This window comes from Herpailurus yagouaroundi, unplaced genomic scaffold (assembly GCF_014898765.1).
Source record: "Herpailurus yagouaroundi ecotype Mexico unplaced genomic scaffold, PumYag 159, whole genome shotgun sequence".
In the NCBI taxonomy this organism is placed as follows: domain Eukaryota; kingdom Metazoa; phylum Chordata; class Mammalia; order Carnivora; family Felidae; genus Herpailurus; species Herpailurus yagouaroundi.
This window is the reverse complement of record NW_024412400.1, coordinates 74,141,501-74,147,730: the sequence shown is the minus strand read 5'-3', so window position 1 is coordinate 74,147,730 and position 6,230 is coordinate 74,141,501.

Below are 6,230 nucleotides of genomic sequence, written 5' to 3'. Positions count from 1 at the left end.
AGCAGAGAGAGAGGGAGACACAGAATCCGAAGCAGGCTCCAGGCTCTGAGCTGTCAGCACAGAGCCTGATGCGGGGCTCAAACTCACAAACTGAGAGATCACAACCTGAGCGGAAGTCAGATGCTTAAGCGACTGAGCCACCCAGGCAACCCTATATGTTTTACTTTCTTAAACAAGATTGCTTACCAAACAGGTGGTTCTCTTGCAGTTGCTGTTTAAATCACATTTAATTGGCACCCTCAGTGAATATCAGCATCCATTTAAGGTTTTCCTTCTTTGCATCATCTTTACTTTTCTATTCTAGGTGCCCTAGAATGTCATTAATTCTGTGTGTATCACACACATATATGTGTACACAAAGATGTGGATGTGTACCCATGAATACATGCTTATATACACATATAAAATATTTTTATTTAGCCAAAGGCGTGACTAAGTTTACCTTCAACTGAAGGAGTGAACCAACTTTAGTTATTAACTGGTTCATCTCAATTTAAATATTAATCTCATGTGACTGTTAATTTTTTAAGTTTATTCATTTGTTTAAGCAATCTCTATACGCAACTTGGGGGTCAAACTCTCAAAGAGTCACATGCTCCTCCAACTGAGGCAGCCAGGAACCCCTGACGCATTTGTGTTAAAACATAGGCACATGCTGCTTACTGCCTGGGATAAGTTAGTACTAAAAACAAGCAAACAACAACAACAAAAACCTATAAATATAATTAATACTAACTCAGCTGCCCCTCTTTTCTCACAAATCGTCCAATTTTATCATATAGGATTGATCCCTAAAATTTAACTTCATAAACTGAGTTAGTTTAAGAACTGAACTGATGTTATTTGTATTCCGAAGCTAAATTAAATTACCAATTTAAATACAGTATATTTTCATATCCAGATTATCTCCATGGCATCATTAGAGGAAATTTTCATCAACTTTTTAAAAAAATTCAGTAAACCTGAGCCTTAAGCTTGGGGAACTTTTTCAGAGTAAATTTCAGAGTGAATTCAGAGTAAATTTGTCTCAGCTACAAATGCAACATGGTGATGCTGAACTCGCCCCCAATCTCTTGTCATCAAACATTATTTGATCTCTATGTTGTTTATACCAGACATCACAAACTGTCTCAGGTTAATGCAAAGAGATGGCAATCTGGAACATATGGGCTAAATTTGATTTGTCTTTTTCCAGATTTATAGCTAGAAACCATCTTATTCAATCTCCTTATTTACAAGTCAGAAAACCGAGGTCTAAAGATGTCACAGAATGTGCCCAATTTCAAAAAGGTAACATAATGGTAGAATCAGGACACAACTCAAGTCTCTTGAATCTCAAACCATTGCCCACACTATCTTCTCTGATGAACTATTTCACACATCGAGCTTTCTGTGGAAAGTGATCTAGAGTGTCACTCTACTTTTTAGAAACAGGTTTCTCATAGAAATTTCAGCGTCTCCTTATGCGAGATATATTCTGGCAGACTGTGCTTTCCAAAGATGGCTGCAATACTATCTCCCATCCCACATGCTCATCACCATGTATTAATGCTCTTCCCAGTAAGAGGTGGGGTTTATGTTCCATTCCCTTAAATCTGGGTTTTTATCTATTGTGGAAGCGATGCTATGTAACTTCTGACACTAATCTTAAGTGGTGATATAGCTTCCCTCTGTTTCTTGTAGAATATTTGCCCCTGCAACCTCACTACCATGCTGTATGGAAGTCCAGGCATCCAGAGTGGCCCCATGGCGATGTGACCCAGTTGAGTTCCCAGATGACAGCCAGCATCAACCACTAGATGAGTGAGTGAATGAGCTTCCAGCAATTGATTCTTGCACCCTGCCATCAAGTCACCCCGTTTCTGGAGTCATCGATTTGTGGCTGCCACTACAGCCTTCGCTGCTCACAGGGTATTGGTAAAGAGATTGGAAAGAAGCTGGAGTCCATGGTGAGGACAGTCCAACCTTTTCCCTATTCCTTCCTCATCCATTCTCGTGCTACTGAGGAAAGGGTCAGCAGGAGCCCACTTGTGTCCCCCTCTTCTTCCTTCTCCAACCATTGCCTTATGCTTTTTCTTCCATAGGCTACCTTTTCTCTCCCAAAGGGTTCAATTCAAAAGACCTCCCTTTCCAAAGAGATTCCTCTGAGCCCTTCACCTGGAATATCACCCATACGTACCAGCTCTTGGTTGCAGACTACGCCCAGGGACAAAGCACATTTGACACACTCCAAAGTCAGGGGGATTACTACTCTGCATTATGTGCATATTGTTTTTACAAATGCTATTGTGGCCACGGCGGCTTTAGTTGCTTCCATTATTGGCGTATACTGAGGCAGCAACCAACTTAAACCCCAACATATTTTTTTCCTAACATGGACTTCTACCTCAGACTTGTATCTAAATTCAGAAACTTCCCTCCGAGCTTTTTGACAGCAGGGACACATCTTTCGATCCCTTTAGTGTGTACTGAAGGGGCATGGTAGCTACCTGATATTGTAGGCCCTCCAGAGATCTTTATCTTGGGAGACTTTTCACCCCTGTCCAATATTTTAACCAATAAAACTATTTTGAATCTTGAATCAATCATAGTTACACTAACTGTTTATATTTTATATTCTGCCAATTTCCCGAGCACGCCTGCTATGATTTCACAGAAGTCATTTATTTTTATAAGTCCCAAATAGAATAAGGTCAGAAATAGAGACTAGAAATAGAAATAGAAACAGAAATACAACGTTCTTTGATTTCAGTATCTTTTAATATACCCACAATACCATTATTTGGCTCAATTTTATTCCTATCAATCAAAATCATATTATGGTAGACATGTTTAAAAATTGAAATTGTTCCTGAATCAATTTATTTACTTATTAATTAACTCATTCATTCATAAATATTTGTTAGACACTTATATATGCCAGGCACTATATTAAGTGCTAGAAACAGAGAAATAAATAGAACGGAGTATTTAAGAAACATTGGATAAAAGGACTTGGCCAAGAAGTGCAGCTTTGTTTCTGTTAGCCAAAAAATTGAAAACAGTGTAAATGCCACCAATATAGAAATAATTAAATAAGTTATAATTAACTTATTACTAATTATAATTAATTATATTACATATATTATTTCTATATTATATTACTTATTACAATTAAGTTATTACTGCTGTGCAGCAAAAAGAAAAAATGAACTACATTTATGATTCAATGATACAAGATTCTCCAAGACATTATATGGTTAAAAAAAAAAAAGCAAGTTGCCAATAGACATGGCACAAAACTACATAAATAATTTTTTTCTTAAAAATCTTATGTTTCTGGGGCACCTGGGTGGCTCAGTACATTAAGTGTCTGACTTCAGCTCAGGTCATGATCTCACTGCTCATGAGTTGGAGCCCCGTGTCCTGCTCTGTGCTGACAGCTGGGAGCCCAGAGCCTGCTTCAGATTCTGTGTCTCCCTCTCACTCTGTTCCTCCCCTGCTCATGCTCATGCTCATGCTCTGTCCCTCTCTCAAATATATTAAAAAAAAAATCCTTATGTTTCTCTGGGCTGCCTGGGTAGCTCAGTCAGCTAATTGTCCAATTCTTGATTTCAACATAGGTCACGATCTCACGGTTTGTGAGTTCAAGTTCCACATTGGGCTTTGAGCTGATGGCGTGGAGCCTGCTTGGGATTCTGTCTCCCTCTCTCTCTGTCCCTCCCCTGCTTGCTCTCTATCCCTCTCAAAATAAATAAAAATAAACTTTAAAAAATTTTATGTTTTTATCCATAAGAATGGAATCTCGCCATTTGCAACAACATGGATGAAGCTAGAGAGTATTATGCTATGTGAAATAAGTCAGTCAGAGAAACACAAACACCATATGATTTCACTTGCATGTGGGATTTAGGAAACAAAACAAACAAGCAAAGAAAGAGAGAAAGAGAGAGAGAGAGAGAGAGAAGCCAAGAAACAGACTCTTAACTATTGAAAACCAACTAATGGCTACCAGAGGAAAGGGGAGGGAAATGGGTTGAATAGGTGATGGGATTAAGGAGTGCACTTGTCATGATGAGCACTGGGCCATGTATGGAATTGTTGAATCACTGTATTGTACACCTGAAACTAATATAACACTGTATGTTAACTATACTGAAATTAAAATTTTAAAAACCATAAAAAAGTACATGTTTCTATAGATTTATATATTTATAAGCACGTGATAGGGAAGGTCTAAAAGGACATATACCAAACGACAGAGGGGAACACCTGGGTTGAAAGTTGTGGTCCAGGGGCTCCCGGGTGGCTCAGTCGGTTAAGTGTCCCACTTTGGCTCAGGTCATGATGTGATGGCCTATGAGTTCGAGCCCTGCATCGGGCTCTGTGCTGACAGCTCAGAGCCTGGAGCCTGCTTCAGATTCTGTGTCTCCCTCTCTCTCTGCCCCTTCCCCACTCACAGTCTCTCTCTCTGGAAAAACAAATAAACATTTAAAAAAAAATTAAAAAAAAAAGTAAGTAAGTAAGTAAGTTGTGGTCCAGGAACCTGTATCATTATCTGCATTGTTTGGATATTTTAAAGAGAATTCTTTCCTGTATTACTGGTATTGTTGTCAATGGATTTTTACCATTAATAAGTTTTTTTAAAAAATTACAATACAGTGTAAGCACTAAAATAGACATATGAGCAAGATACTATATGACCCAAAGAAAGGCAAAAATGATCTCTTCTGTAAAGTTTCCCATCCACCATACCTTTTTTTTCCAGAAATGGGACACTATATCTCAAGCGTTCATAACATAGATACCCAGAGACACAGACTAAAAAACTACTTGGGCAATTTATGACACCTTTGGAATGCTGGTTAAGTTGCAGACATTAGAACCCAAATTATGAAGCGCTCGGATTGATTGGCGATTCCTGCCAGGAGCCTTCTATGGTGTCAGCGTTGCGAGCCTCCTCCAATAGGTGAGGGAACAGGAAAAGGAACAATTAGTGTCTTGTCCGTAATAACTCAATGGTCCGTGGCAGGAGCAGAAATTTCAATCCAAAGGACCCACTGGGATTGATCCTGTGTTCAAATCAAGAGTAAGATGACAACAGATGCTGGTTTAGAAGCCTCTCCCATCTTCAGGAAACACAAGGAAATATGGCTTGCCCCACCCATTAGATTTCTTTACAGGGCAATGGAGTTCATGCCTATAAGGTAACCAGGGCATTTTGGTCTTTCATCCAGAGCAAAGCCACAGAAAGAGGCAGGTTTCCAGGAACATTCTGAGCCTGATTCTCCAAGCTCACTCTTCTGCTGCACATCAAACATAAGCTCAGCCACCACACAGTGTGAACCGCTAGCCTTAGAGGGTCCCTTTATGTAACAGAGTGGCTGTCCTTACCTCAAGCTAGAAGAAGATCCAGTGATTTGAATAAATCTCCTAGCATCGCTTCCCTGATAAAGAAAAAAGTCCATTCTATTCCCCACTTAGCATCACAAGTAAAAAGTCTCCAGAAGCGTCTGTGCCTGTGACATTTAAATTCATGGATGAAGCTGAAGCTCCTGTCACCCTCATTTACTCCCAACAGGTGAGTCAAGAGTGCATGCCGGCAAGATGTAATGCTGAGTAACTTGGCTTTTTTTTCTTCCCGATTTCACTGAGACCCTGTAATGTTATTTGATGCAGTTTTCTGTATTTAATTAATTTAACATTCCAGATTTTTAATTTGCATTTAATTTAACATTTCAGGTTTTTAATTTACCAGATATTGTTTATCAAATATTCATTTCGGAGACTTTCACCGTATATACAGTGCATACCCCTCTTTAATTAGTGTGTGGTAAATTAATTCTTCTATCCTTGCTCTTTCATCAGATATTGGATTAAGGAAGTTGCACTGTTTCAACACAGCACATAAACTCGTTTATTAAACCAAGATGGTAAATCTTTCCATGTATGTGCATTGCTATTCCGCTTTCATGCTTCACCTGATAAAAACTGTTGTGGTTAAAACCAGAAATCTGTTATTGTTTAAAATCCACTGCTTGGTTTGACAATGGAAGTGTTACATTTTGTATTCTCTCCAATTATTGGCTCCAGTTCTGTTCTTATCTTACTCCTGGCACTGTAACTCTTCCACACACACACACCCCCCCACCCCACCCTGAGCCTTCTTTCCCTGTCTCTCTCATCCATGTTATCACCCTCTCCCTCCCTGGGCTACTTGTTAAAATGAGATTATACTTGTCAACGCTCTC